Consider the following 17,787-nt stretch of genomic DNA (forward strand, 5'->3'; position numbering starts at 1 on the left):
ATGCGAAACAAATTGAAAATGCAGAAGTAACATCGCGAACAGGCACCTTAAATTGTGTGACAGAATGACAACAATGCAACAGCAATAAACCATAACAAGTCAAGCGCGTACATAACTGACAACATATTAAATAGTACAAGATTATGCAAGCGTTATACAAAGTGTAACGTAACCATTCATAGCAATGCATAACATATAGAGAATGTAGCCGAGCGCGAAGGTTAGAGAATTTTTTTTTACACAGGAACTTACATAGGGCGCAGTACCAGAGAGTAAGTGCATTGTAACATTTTTCTTTAAACTGTGTGCCGAATTACCTTTTTGAATAAGATCGTTGACGTAACTATTGTTGCGGAGAAGGTTAGGTATTAGGTAGTGCAATGTTTGATTACCGTAAATGGTTCTGAATAGCGGTATTCCAAATAGATCGTGTCGGAGATCATAGGGAACATCCATTTCTACAGTCATATAACTACTCACGTTATTTCCAATTTCGGGTTGAAAGGTAGCTGGTTGCGTTGTCGCCGAGTATATTCACATTTATTTTAAAAATGAAGCTGGCCAAGCTGCCGAATTCAACGCACGTGCACTTCTCTGGTGCGAACACCAACTGGGTCATTGAGATGATCTTGACTAGTAGGTGATTGTTGTTACAGCGAAGCTGCATTTGGCTAGGTTCTCTAAAAAATTGCGTGTGTCTATCGAGTCGTGTAAATCTATAATTCCTCCAGGTATGTGGACCGATCCCGAAGAAAGCGCAATAACTGGTCGCCCCGCGGCGGAGGTGAAGCAGGCTTCGAGCACTTCACCAACCCGCAAAAATAAGTTTATTGTCTTAGGTCCAAATAGAACGCGTATCAGATATTGAGCTCATGAGAACAGATACTACAATTTCAGCCCCGTCGGCCATGTCTACGTTAGCACCGCCCTCTCTTTTTCGGCGTTCCAAACGCTTGCGTACCTCCTCTACATTCCTCCTGCTCTCGCGTGGAGGCGGTCGCGGTCCCGTAAACGTGCTGCTCGCCAAGACGGCGACATGGAAAGAAAGGCGAACCGTCAATGTGGCCGCAATTCCGCACGCTTGGAACATATCACCGGAGCAACGGCCAGACTTGACAAGAAGTTTGTGGGGAAACAATTTTGTGTGGCTCGGGTTTTGTGTGACCGCTTGTGCTTTTCAGGAGACCTTACAACTATTACTGCACTGCGGGACGTCGACTAACGCACGATCGGCTTGGCTACCATGAAGGACTTAGTGCCCTCGGAATGCGGAGGGGAACGTATCTGTTCTGCGTGCCAATATTCATTAGTAAAAGGTGTCGTTGCCGCATATTGCAACAATACACGGGTATGTAAACCACCAGGTGTCTCATCACCTTCCGAGGCTCAACATCGTGGAGGAGCGACTAATCGTGACTCCCTTTCCATTTATGTGCATACGGCGTTTGACCCACGGCAATGAACAGTTCGCTATTAAGGGGCCCAAATACACAGCTTCGCTGGTCATTGACCTTCACAGAATGGAATGGCACTTAATATTTTGGCACTACGGCACATACCCACAGCGGCGGATTGTCCAAGAGAGCCCGCGTGTTGATGATGACTATGATTTCTTTCTCATGGCTCATACTAAAAGGGGGGCACTGGCGATGAAGTGGTACGTACATTTCCGTGTACAATAAATAACAAAACATATATGCAGATCCCACAAACTGTGCAAATCATTGTAAACGAAGCATTCTGTGCGGAATGCCCTGATTGAGGATAATTAGCGGTGACGTTGACAGCTAAAACTTAATCTCTTCAGTGTTTAATCTAACACCAGATTGGTGGGTTGATGTTAAATGTTACCTTTCGGGCACCATTGCTGTTTGCTTGCGTAGTACGCAGACCACACAGGGAAAGGTGTCTGCTTGAGTCATTGCTGTGCGCCATATTTCATAACCTCTTAGAGGGTTGAGCATAGTCGTTGCCTTACATGGCACATCGCGTTGTGGGAGAAGTATTGTACTTGAAGTTGATTATGGGGCTGTACATGTGAAAAACATAGTTGGATTATGGGGCACGCTGTAGTGGCGCAATTTATTTTAATTATTTTATGGAGTTTTATGTGCCAAAACCACTTTCTGATTATGAGGCACGCCGTAGTGTGGGACTCCAGAAATTTGGACCACCTGGGGTTCTTTAACGTGCACCTAAATCTAAATACATGGGTGTTTTCGCATTTCGCCCCCATTGAAATGCGGCCGCCATGCGCAGGATCCGTAAGGGCGTACTCCGGATAAATTTTGTCAGCGTGATGTTCTTTAACGTGCCCCAAAAGCTAATTGCACATCCGTTTTCTATTTGGCGCGCGTCGAAATGCGGCAGCCGTGGTAGGGATAAAATCCGCGACCTCTAGAAATACCACAGCCGCAAAGCTAACGCGGTGGGCGCAGAAGTGTTAATTTGACGGTCGAACGCTTCCGTAGTGTCGCCTGGACTCTGCAGCGCGGTTTAATTAAGCTGGCTCTGCGTCACACGCACTGCGAAGTTTGTCCGCTTGACATTTTAGCATGGTGTTTATTTTGCAGAAATAACAGCATCGTACTGTACCAGGCCTTGAACTTAAGCTTATCCAGTTTCCCCGCAAACGTTGTCGCATAGTAAGAGGGTTTGCTAGGCTTATCACGTTGCCTCCTGCACCCCGCCTCCCTTGCATGGGGACTGCCTCTTCTCCTCCTTCCTCCCTACAGTTCTGTCTACGTCTCCTCTCGACTCGGACCTTAGTAGAAAGGGATGCGCTGAAGTTTCTGCAATGCTTCTGTGGGGAGTCACGGGTAATTACAGCTGCCCAGAGGAAAATGTGTCGAATGCCAGGGAGCTCAAGAGGGCATTGTGCACATTAGACGTGGTGGGGTGAAAACGAGTTTCTAGTGTCGCATTCCCTCTCTGACACGCTCGTGTCATGCATGCACACGTTGTGAGCCCCTTCCCCCCGCTCACCCCCGACGCGGTGGGCCTGACAGTAGCAGCCATAGCAGCAGCAGCAGCAGCAGTGGGAAAGTCGAAGGAAAAGGAAAGGAAAGCTTCACTTTAAAAGATTATGTCTCTCCCGTAATAGAGAGTAGATCTAAGCATGAAATGGCTACCGGCAAAGATTGGTTGAAGATGATACTGGCCATGATCTTAAAATCGGCATAGTGCATGTTCGCAACGGGACACCGAACCACATCACGCCACAGCACAGTACACGAACTTGCCTTGAGCTGAACCTCATTTAAATAAAGTGTCGTCTCGGCCAAACAGCCATCCCACCGCGCCGGACGCTGCAAGCTTGGTCAAGCAGCGTCACGCCATCTCTCGACCCATGGAACTCACGGACCGCTGGCGTTGAACGGTCTCCCTTAACCCAGTGCCAAAACATGGTAATCAAGCGTATGGTGTCGTGCATCTGCCCTTGAACGTCACTTTTGGAAACTACAAATAAAAGTTCAGCGTGCAAGAATTTACAGCTTCAGCGGTATTGTCAACATATATTAGGATGAAATCGGAAGCAATATCTTTCGTAACTTGCTTGGGCAGTAACTTGCGTATGCAATGCGGTCCTCAACAAGTGGTTCTGGGCCATAGACCACATTTCCTTGAGTTTGGCTGATTGTCCGGATGATCTCGTTTTTTCCCCGCAACTTGCCCGGATAACGGCTCTGTATTTTGGCTTAACATCACCTGAAGGTCGCCGACAACGGGAGTTAGAAGCATTGACTTGCTTAATAGGAATCACAAGCTTAATTTTTTTTTAGTTTTTATAGACTTCTTAAAAATAGGCTGTTGCAGATAATATACTGCTAGTCCTGGAGTTATATTATTCAGAGATATAGATGTTGCTTGCACGAACAATCTAAACACATAAATGAGAAAAGCGCTACGAAAACGGAGGCTTAGCTAGGACAGAGTACAAAGCACTAAGTATTTGCTTCAGCGACACTTTTCTCATCATGAACATTTACCAACACGCCCAACTAAACAGCTATTCTACATATTCAAGAGATTCACCAAAACGACATAATAATCTTTTGAATTATTTACTTTACGGCACACATTATAATTTATGAATTGTAGCCGGTCAGATTGCAAGTTGTATCAACTTGGAAATAATTTTCATAATGACGCCAATTTTCGAGTCCTTCATAAAACTCAAACAAATAGCACAATATAAAGCACTTCATCGGAAGTGTTCCCAGACCGAGCTGTAGAGCCATGGTAAACGAGACGGACACACGTCTTTTCAGCAACAAGGTCTAGTTTATTTCTGTTCAAAATAGACAAAATTGAGCGGGTGCCCGCGACGCGTGAGAGCATCAGCTGGTGAGTAATCACCACCGCTGACATGGCCTATGTCAGTTGAAAGCTCTGAGATGAAGGCGAGCTGGCACACCTCACGTGGAGTGTATACTGATTCAGAGCTGCCGATTGAGTAGGTGAGATGCTTGTGGTCAATGAAGATTGTGCACAAGCGGCCTCCATGTAGGTGTCGGGAATGGCTGATGCTGAGAAATATGGCGAGAAACTCACGACCGAAAACACTGTAGCGTGTTTGGGTGGCGGTCATGCGTTTTGAGAAAAAGGCAGGGGGCTGCCACCCACCGTCTACCTTTTGTTGCAGTACGGCTCCGACCGCAGAGGTGGAGGCATCCGTGATGAGCGACAACGGGTAGCTCGGGTTGGGATGAGATAGTAGTTAGGCGTCGACCAAAGCGTGCTTGATAGAATTGAAAGCTTCATCTGCCGTGCTGTCCCAGGCAGAGTGGTTGGCGATTGTTTACAGCAGAGCAAACGCTCGAAGGGTTCCAGGGGCATAGCACTATTTCTAATGAATTGGCGGTAAAGGTTTACGACGCCTAGAAACTGACGCAACTGAGCGATTGAAGCTAGCTTGGGGAACTCCATGATGGCCTGTACGTTGTGTGAAGGGGGCGGATGCCGGTGTTATCCAAGCGATGGCCGAGAAAAATCAAGTGATGGTAATTTTAACTCGCTCTTGGCAGTGTTTACAACAATGCCTTTTGCTGGTAAGCGCTCAAAAACCTGATGGAGATGTTGAACGTGCTCTGCGTGGAATGAGCTTGCCACAAGCAGGTCGTCAACGTAGGAAAACAAGAACGGAAGACCACGTGTGACTCAATTATTACTGTTGTGCCATCCAGCGCCGACGTGAAATCTTGGTGGTTCCACGAATCCGGAATGGTTTCTGCATTCAGGAATCGGTAGTCCCCACACGGCCTCCAGTCACCTGATTTCTTGGGGACCAGGTGGAGCGGAGACGCCCAGCTGCTGGACGATGGTCGTACGATTCCAAGTTCCAACATGTGTTCCAACTATGCTCGGACAATTTTGAATTGGTCCAGGGCGAGTCGTCGTAGGGGAGCAAAAATAGATAGACCAGTTGTTAGTATGTGATGAGGAAAATCATGTTGCACGGTTTTGTCCGGTCAGGTGGTGGCGTGAGGTTGGGTAAATCTTGAAGGAGGCAAGCAAAATGATTACCAGCAACTGTTGTAGTTGAGGTGACTATAGGTGAGTCACAGGAAACGACGCCATGAACAGAGAGCAACACTGTCCAGCAAGCGTTCGCGTTTCACATCGACCAGCAATCTATGGTGGTCCAGGAAGTTAGCGCCAATAAGAGCATGGCGAAGATCCACCACGAGGAACAGCCAACGGAAGACGCAGTAGCTCCAAGACCTATATGTCAACATAATTTCCTTTCAACCTCCTAGAATTCGCTACAAAATAAGTAAATGATTCTAAGCTCCATCACCTACTTGACGCGTCAACATCTCTTCAGCTTGAATTATTTACCTTAGAAGATTTCCCAATTGTTTGCGACACCTCCACGGGCACACGTAGGCCGTACCTAACCACCTCTTTCTGCAAGCAAATATTCGACTCTTATCGCACTCTGTCTCACCCGGTATTCCCACCTCCCAAACGCTTCTCTCATCAGGCTTCATCTGGCCGGGCACGCATGCGAATATCAGGGACTGGGTCCACTCGTGCACGCCTTGTCCGCGCGCGAAAGTTCAGTGGTGGCCTGTTCCCCCCACAAAGCCTTTCTTGCAACGCGATGAACGTTTCCCCATTGTGAAAACAAGATCTTGTTATCTCAGTTTTGAAGCAAGGTCAGAACCCATCGTTAGTGACGAGGTACCGCCTGATAGCGCTTGCAAGCCGAATATGCAAGTTGTTCGTGAAAATGATAAATCATCGTCTGTTACACTTTCTTGAATATAACAATAGGTCCTTTCCAATGTGCTTTTAGAGAAGGTCGCGCAACAGTCATCCATCTCGAGCTAAATGAAGCTAATATACGTGACGTATTCGTACACAAGCAGTACTTTCTCACAGATTTCCTTGATATGTAAAAGCTGTAAGATGTCGTATGGCTTTACGGCATCTTGAGAGACCTCTTGGGATGGGGTATCCAGGGAAGCATGTTAAAATGTATTGAAAGCTACTTGAGTAGTCATACTTTTCGAGTCAAAATTGGCAACACATTGTCGATGTTCGGTGACGCAGGAAACCGGTGTTCTCGCAAGAAACCAGAGTGCCTCAGGAAGGCATGCTTAGTTGTACGTTAATCGCCGCAAAAATGAACCCACTTCGTGCGTCATTGTCATAATTAATTTTCTATTCTTTCTAGGTAGAAGTCATACACTTAGCTTTGAAATCTTGTAACCTGACAGCTGTTCAAATGTTCAAATGTTTAAATGGGCAGACGAAAATGGTTTTGAACTTAATCCCCAGGAACGCTCCTGCGTTCTTTTTACAACAACCAGAGGGCATGTTCCAAATCCTACAATTGATTTGCATCGGCAGTTCTTTCTGCTGTGGACGGAGCAGGAGCTATTGCGTATTTTTCTCGATTCAACACTAACCTTTATACCGCACCTAAAATTTCACAAGGCCATATGCTTTAAGACACTGAACCGAGTAAAGATCTTGTCGCACGAAACATGGGGCACTGATAGGAAATGCCTTATGAACCTCTATAAAAGCATCATATGTACACGCTTACATTAGGGGACATAGTTTACCAGTCTGCTACTCTTAGCGCCTTGAAGATGCTGGACCCTGTTCACAATCCAGGTATCCGCCTGGCAACTGGTGCCTTCAGGGCAAGTTCTGTACTTGCCCTGAAGTGTATTTCACTTTCACATATTTTCTAGCCATTAATGCCAACTGTGAAAATCCTTCCTCCATAACCATAAATTACGTGACATGTGCTAAGGTGTTTAACAGTCGACCCGCAGCGTGGGCACCCTGCGTGTAAGAATATTTAGGTAGGAAATGTTTCCAGTGTTTCCAGTAGGAAGTGGTTCCCTGCTTGATGACCCAGCAACGCCATTGCCGTCGTGGCGCTGGTAACTCACAGAATCTGACGCATTTCGTTGAGGTGACAAGGCACGCTCCAGTGGCATATATTAGAATGTTTTTCCGAGAACTCGAGCACCAGCACTCCTGCACAGTGTTTTACACTGACGCTTCTAAATCGCATTCTGGGGTGTCTTATGCAGCCGTCAGTCGATCCATCTTGCAATCCCACATCCGTTGTACTGCACCCGTAAGCAAGTATCTTTACAACTGAGGCCTGGGCACTATTGTCGTCTGTGAAGAACATAGGGAACTCAAAACCTCACAAAGCAGTTAGTTATATTTACGAAATCCCTAAGCGTCGTAAAAGCTTTGATGTCACTCTGGAAACGCGAAAATCCTTTACCTACTAAGCTCTATGCCGTTCTGTGGAGAGCGTATATATCTAACCAGCATCTCATAATACGATTGGCGTATTGCCACAGAAGCATCAAGGATAATGTGCTAGGAGACGTATGGGGCCATGAATTACATTGCAAGCTATTAATGGAACCGTTGCTATCCTTGCCCCAGATCTGAAACTTTTTTGCGGAAAAAAGAACAAGGCAATCAACACTAGCTTACTGTTCTTTGGCCTCTATTGGTCCAAGTGCCAGAAAAAAGCAATTTCATCATCATTTCCATGACCCACGCCTTAGCGTTTTCGGGTTCCTCGTACTAAAGACGTCTTCGTGAGCGGTAAATTCGCCAGCTCGAGCCAAGTCCTTTACCGTCAGAGATGCATTTAACTTTGCTTAGCGCCACATTTGGACTTCCTTCTCGAATTGTCCAACGAACTAAGGAGGTGCTTGCTATGCACGTTAACAATCGTGCTAAACATGTCGCAATCTATTACCTCAAGCGCGCTTTCACAACAAACACGGTAGTCTTTAAAATGCCACCTTATGTTTCTCTCCAGCGCAATGCAGCCACAAGTACCATCTGTTAGAAGACTGGTTACTTAAGCATCCTTGCTGTCGTCAAGGTATCAGGCATTGGTATTCATTCGGCTAATTAGCCGTCTTCTGAAGCCCTCCTCTTCATCCTGAAATTCAAATTCAATGAGCTCAATCTCTAGCATAATCGGTAACCTACGCTCTTGCCTTGTCTACAGCATGCCCTTGTTATTGCGATGGGAATTAAACGGACACTCCAACCAAGTTTTACAGCAGAGCTTTATATGACTGGGATTCCGGCATTTTTTCGCCTCTGAAGTCTAAAATGAAAACTCAACAAATTACAGTGCGAGGCGCGCACGGCGTGCGCTGCTAGGTCCTATTCAACACCACCAGATGACACTCGCCTCCGCGCATGCGCCGGCCGTGGGGCTAGAAAGAACCAGAAATCTCACCTTCGCAAACAGCGTTCGCCGCAGGCTTTTCTGGGTAAATACTATGGTTTCAAAAACTGCACTGTCGGGAAGAGGCAGCTGTCGATACGGACGAAAGAGTGACGCAACTGCACTTTCATATGTAGATGAAGAACACTCCTAGCAATTGATTTCAGTCGTGTTCTCATAGCGCTTTAAGAATACTACGCATAGTTAGGACGGCCTACGAGCATCATGAACACAATGAGTGGGGACGGGAGCAGCAATGTCAGTATGCACAAAGGCGTCGTGCTCATGCTAGGCAGGACGTCGCCATTCCTGCCCAACGCAAGCCACACACAGTTAGGACAGAGCAAAAAGCGTAAATATTGCGAGCGCTGAAATGACCAGCCACGTAAGTACACAGAACAGTTTCGGTATGGCTCGACAGGACCCAGTTCACGGCTACGCCGCATTGGTGTTTCGGAACAGGTGATACGACAGATCCACTGGCCAACAACATTCGCAGAGTAGAATGGAGCCCCTTTCTTTTTCATCGGCTTCGCCTTCGCCGTGAGGTTCTGTGAATATATAGATATAGTGTTGCTATATGTCATGTCTTGCTACATGACATGCTGTATGTGCGAGTTCTATAGCCACACTATTCTATCGCCCATATTGCATATACCAGGTCTTGCATTGTGTACGAAAATAAAATATTATTCCTGACAATTTCGACAATGGCAGCCGAGAAACAAATAGCATGAAATAAAACACCGGCAGCACCTTCATTTCATCCTAAAACTTCTAGGACTTAAATATTAGAAGTTCGAAACAATACCAGAAGTCAGGCATAGAAATGATGTAGTTTTGCTGGCACGACTATGTACTACTTCACAAATGAGCTCGGGAAAGAGGTTTGGAACATACCTGATACGGAAAGCTGGTGGTAACGTCGCTAAGCGAGACGTTAGATTTAATTATTAAGCGTAACTGAAATTGTTCTTTGGCAGGATTAAAATAGAGGACGCCTAGCCCAACAGCTCACTCTTACTTAGCTTACATTTAGTTGTGTTCTTATTGCCACTACAGGTACGCGTCTTACACTTCCTTTAATACTCTAACAGGTATGTATCCCATTCATTGTTTCGCCCTTCTATCTATAACTTTTCGGCTGTAACCTGATATATAAATATATATATATATATATATATATATATATATATATATATATATATATATATATATATATATATATATATATATACTGTTACGGTGAAGGGAGGGAAAAAGTTGAATTAGTCTAAGGGAAGAGGAAGTCTGGCAGTTGCCTCAACGCCATATACCTGAGTTGTAAATATACATTAGGTACAATCACGGAACTTCGCAGCGGACGTCATCCACCTACCGCCAGAATGGCAAATCAACCGACACAAGCCACAACGCCTCAGCAGCCCGTGCCAACGGTCATCCTCACTCATCCGCGGCACCCAGGGACATTTTGTGGCATGGACAACCCCGACGTCGAGGACTGGCTTACGATGTACGAGCGAGTTAGCGACAACAACAGGTGGGATCCAACAATAATGCTAGCAAACATGATATTTTATCCAAGAGCAACTGCGAAGCAATGGTATGACACACACGAAGCAGACCTAACGAGTTGGGATGTCGGCAAAGAAAAAAATGCGAGACCTGTTGGCAGATCTGTCGGTCGTCAGCTGGCAGCAAAAAAAGTACTTGCGCGCCGCGCTCGGACGTCCACAGAATCCTATGTCATGTACATACAGGATGTGCTGGCCCACTGTCACAAGGCTGATAACAACATGACCGAGGCAGACAAGATTGCTCACATAATGAAAGGTATTGAAGACGATGCTTTCAATCTCCTGATGTGCAAGGATTGTGCCACTGTGGTTGCAAGTGTAAAGGAGTGCCGGCGCTTCGAACAAGCGAAGGGCCGCCGCGTCGCTCAAACTTTCGACCGATTGCCCAATACCACCGCGACATCTTCTTGCGAAGACCCGCCGCGGTTCGCTCAGCCCACAGGACCGGACGATATCACGTGCATCGTTCGCCGTGAGCTTGACGCCATGGCTCCGGCTCCAGTTCGTCCCGACTGCCGGGAAAGCGTGCCCGCTATTTTCCTTATACAAACGGTCATTCGGGAGGAAATAGCATGTTTGGCCATTCCATCTCTCTGCTCAGTCCGCCATGCAAACACTTACCAGATTTCATCGGCCGCTCGCTCCGAGACGCCAAGCTTTCCACCACTCCATCGCAACCCACCTGACTGGCGCACAGTGGGTGATAAACCCATCTGTTTTAATTGTTTCGGTATTGGACACATACCCGTCATTGCCGCAGCCATTGGTCGTCACCTTCTCGGTGGTCTTCTCCGAATCACTACCGCCAAGTACGAGACAATCGTACTTTCTCACCCTATACGCCGACTAGGAACATCAACGCCGACAGTGCTCCACCAAGATCCAGGCACTGCCCGTCTGCGCAAGGTCGCAGGTCCCGTTCGCCTCTCGTTCACCGCTCTTCGTCCCCTTCTGCAACCGGTCGCTTCGCTTCAGTAATATAGGCGGTGCAGCTCCCAGAGGTGAAGCTGCAACTACGACCCGGCCCGCAAATCGTCTGTTGACCCTGCCTACATGTGGAAACCTACTGGACATTGAAATTGATGGCGTTCCTGTTAGACCTCTCGTTGATACTGGAGCGCAGCTTTCAGTTATGAGCGCTGCTCTCCGCCGAAGGCTTAAAAATGTTGTGGCACCCGCCGTACTGGGCACTGTGCGAGTCGCCGATGGAAGTACTTCACCTGTCCTTGGAATGTGCACAGCACGCGTGACCATTGGGGGCCATTATACCATTCTTCTATTTATCGTCATTGAACACTGTGCGCATGACCTAATTCTCGGCCTCTACTTCCTTTCGAAACACTCTACCCAAATTGACTGCTCCGCATGTGTTGCACAGTTGGATCTGCCGCTTCCTGCCGACGCAGCAACTGGTGTTTCACACCGCTTATGTTCTGATGCGTTTACAAGGCTGTCTCCACAAGCGGCTACAAGTGTCCTCCTGACGCCCTGTCCTCCCGCACCTGATGGCGAGTACGTCGTGTCGCCGCTTACTGACGTGGTTTTGTCGCGCAATATTGCGCTGCCGAGCACCTTAATCCGGATCCGCGAAAACTGCACTCGCATGCCTATCCTCAATTTTGGATTTTCGTCGCATGTGCTGCCATACGGCATCGCCATAGCGCATATCACTCCTTTGGAAGAGTTTGAGGTTTCTTCTTTGACATCTGAATCCTTCCTCAGTACCAACGGACCTTTGTCACTCACCCTTCCATACTCGACGCCTGCGGACGATGTTTCTAAGATGTTTCCCTGACCTTCCTTCCGAGCAAACAGCAGCTTTTCTTCACCTCCTGTGATCTTATCGGGACACCTTTGACTTTGATGTGGACGACCATCCATTTCACCAGACATCTGTTGTCACTCATTGCATCACTACCGGTGACGCCAGCCCCATTCTTAGGCGGCCATATCGTGTCTCCGCCACAGAAAGGGCCATCATACAGAAAGAGGCAGACAGGATGATGGACAAGTACATCATTGAACCTTCAAGTAGCCCGTGGGCATCACCAGTTGTCTTAGTAAATAAGAAAGACAACTCGTGGCGCTTCTACGCTGACAATCGTCCTCTCAACAGGACAGCAAAGAAGAATGTTTATCCTCTGCCTCACATTGATGACTCTCTTGACTGCCTTCACGGATCCAAATACTTTTCACCAATTGACCTCCGCTCCGGCTATTGGCAGATTAGCGTCGATGAGATGGACCGCGAGAAAACCGCCCTCGTCACACCGGACGGTCTGCACTAATTTAAAGTCATGCCCTTTAAATTATGCAATGCGCCAGCTACATTTGAGCGCATGATGGACTCTCTCTTGCGCGGCTTGAAGTGGTCTACATGCATCTGTTACCTCGACGATGTGATTATGTTTTTGCCGAGCTTTGAGAACCATCTGCGGCGCCTCACAACCATACTCTCAGTGTTTCGCAGGGCTGGCCTTCAGCTAAACTCCTCCAAGTGCCATTTCGGTCGCTGTGAAATTAACATGCGCGGCCATCTCGTAAACGCCGCCGGAATCCAACCTGATTCACTAAAAGCTCATGCCGTGCGAAATTTTCCTCTGCCTTGTTCAACAAACGATGTCCGTAGTTTTCTGGGTTTATGCTCTTATTTCCGTCGATTTGTGAAAAATTTTGCCGACATCGCTCACCCTCTCACTGACCTTCTTAAGAAAGACGCCTCTTTCTTTTGGGGACCACTGCAGGAGAAAGCCTTCTCTACCCTGATTGAGCGGCTTACAACTTCCCCAAATTCGGTCACACTTTGGCCCTTCTGCACCCACTGAAGTACGAACTGACGCGAGTGGTCATGGCGTCGGCGCTGTCCTCGCTCAGCGTCAGCAGGGCGAAGACCGTGTCGTCACTTACGCTAGCCGCCTTCTTTCCACGCCCGAGCGAAATTGCTCCATTACTGAGAGAGAATGTCTCGCGCTCGCATGGGCGGTCGCGAAATTACGGCCGTACCTTTTCGGTCACAGCTTCTGCGTCGTAACCGATCATCACGCCCTCTGCTGGCTTTCCTCTTTGAAGGACCCAAGTGGACGACTTGCAGGTTGGGCATTTCGTCTACAAGAATATACATTTTCCATTATGTATAAGTCAGGGCGCCTGTACAAAGACGCTGACTGCCTGTCGCGCAATCCCGTGGATCAACCGGCCGATACCGATGCAGACTCGGACATCAGTGTTCTATCCCTCTCCGGCTTCCTCCACATTGACGACGAGCAGCGCAAAGATCCTGTTCGTCGAACACTTAACGAACGCCTAAGCTCCTCACCCAAAGACCCGTCAATTCGTATGTTCACCTTGCGCGATGGAGCTTTATAGCCTCGTAGCGTTCGTCGTGACGGCCCGGAGCTCCTCCTAGTCGTTCCTAAGCACCTTGGAATCGCCGTGATCCAGCAACTTCCCGACGCTCCTACTGCTGCACATCTGGGCGTCACTCGTACATACGACCGCCTGCGGCGCCGCTTCTTCTGGCCCGGCATTTATCGCTCTGTGTGCCATTATGTCGCTTCTTGCGAACTCTGTCAGCGCCGGAAGACGCCTGCTATGCCTCCCGCTGGTTTGCTGGAACAAACTGATATCCCTACAGAGCCCTTCTTCCATGTGGGCGGAGACATCCTTGGCCTCTTTCCGATTTCCGTCAAAGGAAACAAATGGATTGCTGTAGCAACCGATTATGCCACGAGATGTGCCATCGCACTAACGCTACCAACCAGCTGCGCTACAGATGTCGCCGGCTTCTTACTGTACGACGTCATCCTGCACCACGGCGCCCCTCGCCTGTTGCTGACGGATCGCGGCCGCTACTTTCTATTGAAGGTCGTCGATTATCTGCTCCGCTCCTGTTCTACAGAACACCAGCTTGCTACCGCATACCACCCTCAAATGAACGGCCTCACCGGGTGACTCAACGGCCCGCTAACTGAAATGCTGGTCATGTACGTTTCCAACGATCACCTCGACTGGGACGTCGCTTTAACATACATCACTTTCGCATATAACTCATCCCGTCACGACACTGCCGGATTTTCACCATTTTACCTGTTGTACGGCCGCGACCCCACCTTGCCTTTTGACACGTTGCTACCTTGCGCAGTACAATCACCCAGCACTGGTTACGCTCGCGACGCTATTGAGTTTGCCTCCCAGGCCCGAGAAGTCGCCTGTCATCGCCTCACAGTCTCACAAGCTTCTCAAAAGCGACGCTACGACCTTCGGCACAGAGACTACAATTTTTCACCTGGTTCCCTTGTCCTTCTCTGGACGCCTTCACGTCGCGTCGGCTTGTCTGAAAAACTGCTTTCCCGTTATTCTGGCCCCTACCAGATCTTGCGCCAACTGTCCGACGTGACGTACGGGATCGCCCCAGTCAGTCAGGCTTTAGCGCATCCCAACGTCACCAGCGATGTTGTTCACGTCGCCATGCTCAAGCCCTATGTTCCCCCATTAAGTGAGGCTGTATAACTTTCACCGGGACGGAGCTACTCCGCCGGGAGGGTGATGGTACGGGGAAGGGATGGAAGAAGTTGAATTAGACTAGAGGAAGACGAAGTCTGGCAGTTGCCAAAACGCCACATACCTCAGTTGTAAATATGCATTTTTTGACACTCGTGGGCCTGCTTTCTTTCTGCAACAATATATCTAGCGGAAAAGCGCACATATTTCCTGACTCTGTAGAAATATAAAAAAAGGCAATATATGTTTTCAAAAATTATTGCGCCATTGGACAAATTTCATTCAAAGAACGATACGACAACCCATGTGCCCAATCATTCTCTAAATCGATAGTTTATTCGTCATACTTCCTGAATACTTGGGTAGGCTTTTCTGAACATATTTCTTCCAGAGGACACAAAGGATTTTGTTACCAAGCATCCATTTCTTCTTCAGTTCTGCAAATTGTGCCATTCTGCCATACACGACATGTTGATGAAACGCGAGTTCCATTAGGAAGGACATGCTGCAAAATAAGAAATAAATGTCTTGCAAATAGTGGTGCAATACATGACTTCGATATAAAACGCGGAATTCGTTGTTCAAGTGACATTTTTGTTACACAATAAGCAAAAATGACAACACACCTCATGTATATTAGTATATTTACTGGGGTATCTCTTAAGGCTGTTCTTGTCGTAATTTTGTCGTCACAACTGCCCCACCCCCATACTAGGGAAATAAACTGAAATGCTTTATATCTTTAATAAAGCAAAATAAACTGTTCAATAACATCCAGTGGGATAGTTTGGGCCAGAACTACTGAACACTTTTCCTTGAGCCAGCTTAAAGACCAATACAGAAACGAAGTAATTGCGACAGGAGTTGCAGTGCCTGATGTGGCAATGTGGCAATGTGGCAATGGCTGCAGTCCACACTACTGTGCTGTACGAATAGCAAAACAGCACCTCAGGTGATAATTTAGGCAATGTGCCTTGACCGTTTTCAAACCGGATGCTTATTACAGCGAAGCTGTATACCTCTACCGTCCAAGCAAATTTTTGTGTCGTTAGCATGGTAAGAAAAAAATTCCCCATACGGGGGCCGAACCCGAAGATAGTGCAATACCGGCCCGACCCACGGTGGAGGTGAAGCAGGCGTTAAGTACTCCCCACACGTGGGCCGATCTTGAACATAGTGCAATGCTGGGCAGATCCGTGGCGCAGGAGAAGCAGGCGTTAAGCAGGTGGGGCGGTCCCGAAGAATTTGCAATGCCGGGCTGACCCACAGCGGAGCTGAAGCAGGCGTTCAGCACTCTCCAAACGTGGACCGATCCCGAAGATAGTGCAATGCCGGGCGAATTCACGGCGGAGGTGAAGCAGGCGTTAAGTACTCCCCATACGTCGGCTCATCCTGAAGATTTTGCAATGACGGGCCTATCCACGGTGGAGGTGAAGCATGCTTTAAGCACTCCCCATACGTGGGCATTCTTCGTGGGCATTGCATTCTTTCGGTTCGCGCTATCGGAGCATGCCATCCCTACAGCAAGAGCCTCACATTGCTGCAATATATGTTATTTAAATCAACTGTGAGAGTTCCTGTTTACTTATCACTTCACTGAAACAATGCATTAACAATTTTAACGGGTAACTATTCACTATGCCAAAGGTAACTCGATTTGCCGTACAGAATAACATTCCTTTGTCTAAGCTTAAAATAATTTATATAAATTAGCTTCTTAGTTTGCAACAAATTGTTTTACTTTGTAGTCTTTATTCTTTCAACAATGATTAGTTCTGTGTCACGTTATATTAAATTTCTCTATGCGTGTTTGCTGTGGAAATATCTGTGAATGGCCTTATGTTTCTTATGCGTATTATTTACCCTCTGATATTTTGACATTGCTCAATCTCCTCCCTTATAACCTAGAAATATGGTCCATCGTGAAAGAAGGCAAGACGTGCGTATACAGAGACAAGAGAATCAGACAATACGAACGCCGACTGTCAACTGACGGGCTTATTGTGACGGAAAAGAAATACACGCAAAACGTATCTGTGTGTGCTCAGGTATGGTAGGGCCACCTGTCGATCAGGCATAGGTGCGGTCCTACGCGAGAGATAGCCGTTTAAGTATTCCGTGTTGTCTTTATGCAAGCCAAATTTCATTTTATTTACGCATTTCGTTTTTATACTGAAATAAAGAATAAATGAAATGTTTACAGTCGTATACAAAACAGTTTAATCACTGGCCGTGGCCGAGGTTCTCGTAGAAGGTAAGCGGAACAGCCATATTAAACTTGCGCTGTGGCTTTAACCGAATCGCTGGCATAGATGTAGAGCATTTGCCTCTTATGCAGAAACTTTCGAATATTGGAGACGCGGGAAATTTACCTATTATTTATTTTTGTAGAAAAGCCTCCGGCTTGACATTCTGCCATTACATAAACTCAACGCTTCGAAAGCTTTCTCCCTTATCCGAGAGCGTCCCCATATAACTAGCCCTTCGGTATGCCACATTGAAAACCGCTGCCATGGGCGTGGCGCAGGCCCACCTGTAAAGCTTATAAATGGATTGGTTGCGCCAAAAGGCTTCGGCGGGATATTCATAGAGCTGGCTCGTTCCTCAGTACAGTGAACCACAAAGGGATCAGAGCATCAGACAGAGGGACGCATGTGTGAAATTTCATAATGGCTTGGTCACCAGTGCTAACGTGTTTTGAATCAACATATTTCACCAGCGGCAGTTGCGTGCGCCTCGGCAACATGGGTGCAGAGTGAAAGACCACTGTACGTTTTGTATCGTGTAGCGCAGTTGGTCCTAGTCGTCAATGAGAGTTACTTGGACAACTTACCCACCCTCGAATTTTGTTAGTGAAATTAGCGAACAAATTTTCCCTACTTAGTAAATGCGCCGGTAGTGCGGCTCTTATCTGCCTATAGCAAATAATGGCCACTACATATATTTTCTTGCTTTTACTTTTCAAGTCATCGTAATTGT

General features: G+C 47.4%; 1 non-coding gene across 1 annotated transcript; it reads right to left on the reverse strand.

The window, feature by feature from the left end:
- Positions 1-730: 730 nt before the first annotated feature.
- Positions 731-914, reverse strand: LOC135896287 (U2 spliceosomal RNA). The gene has a single exon (XR_010562663.1). It is a non-coding gene; the product is annotated as a U2 spliceosomal RNA (small nuclear RNA).
- Positions 915-17,787: the final 16,873 nt, after the last annotated feature.

This window comes from Dermacentor albipictus, chromosome 3 (genome assembly GCF_038994185.2).
Source record: "Dermacentor albipictus isolate Rhodes 1998 colony chromosome 3, USDA_Dalb.pri_finalv2, whole genome shotgun sequence".
In the NCBI taxonomy this organism is placed as follows: domain Eukaryota; kingdom Metazoa; phylum Arthropoda; class Arachnida; order Ixodida; family Ixodidae; genus Dermacentor; species Dermacentor albipictus.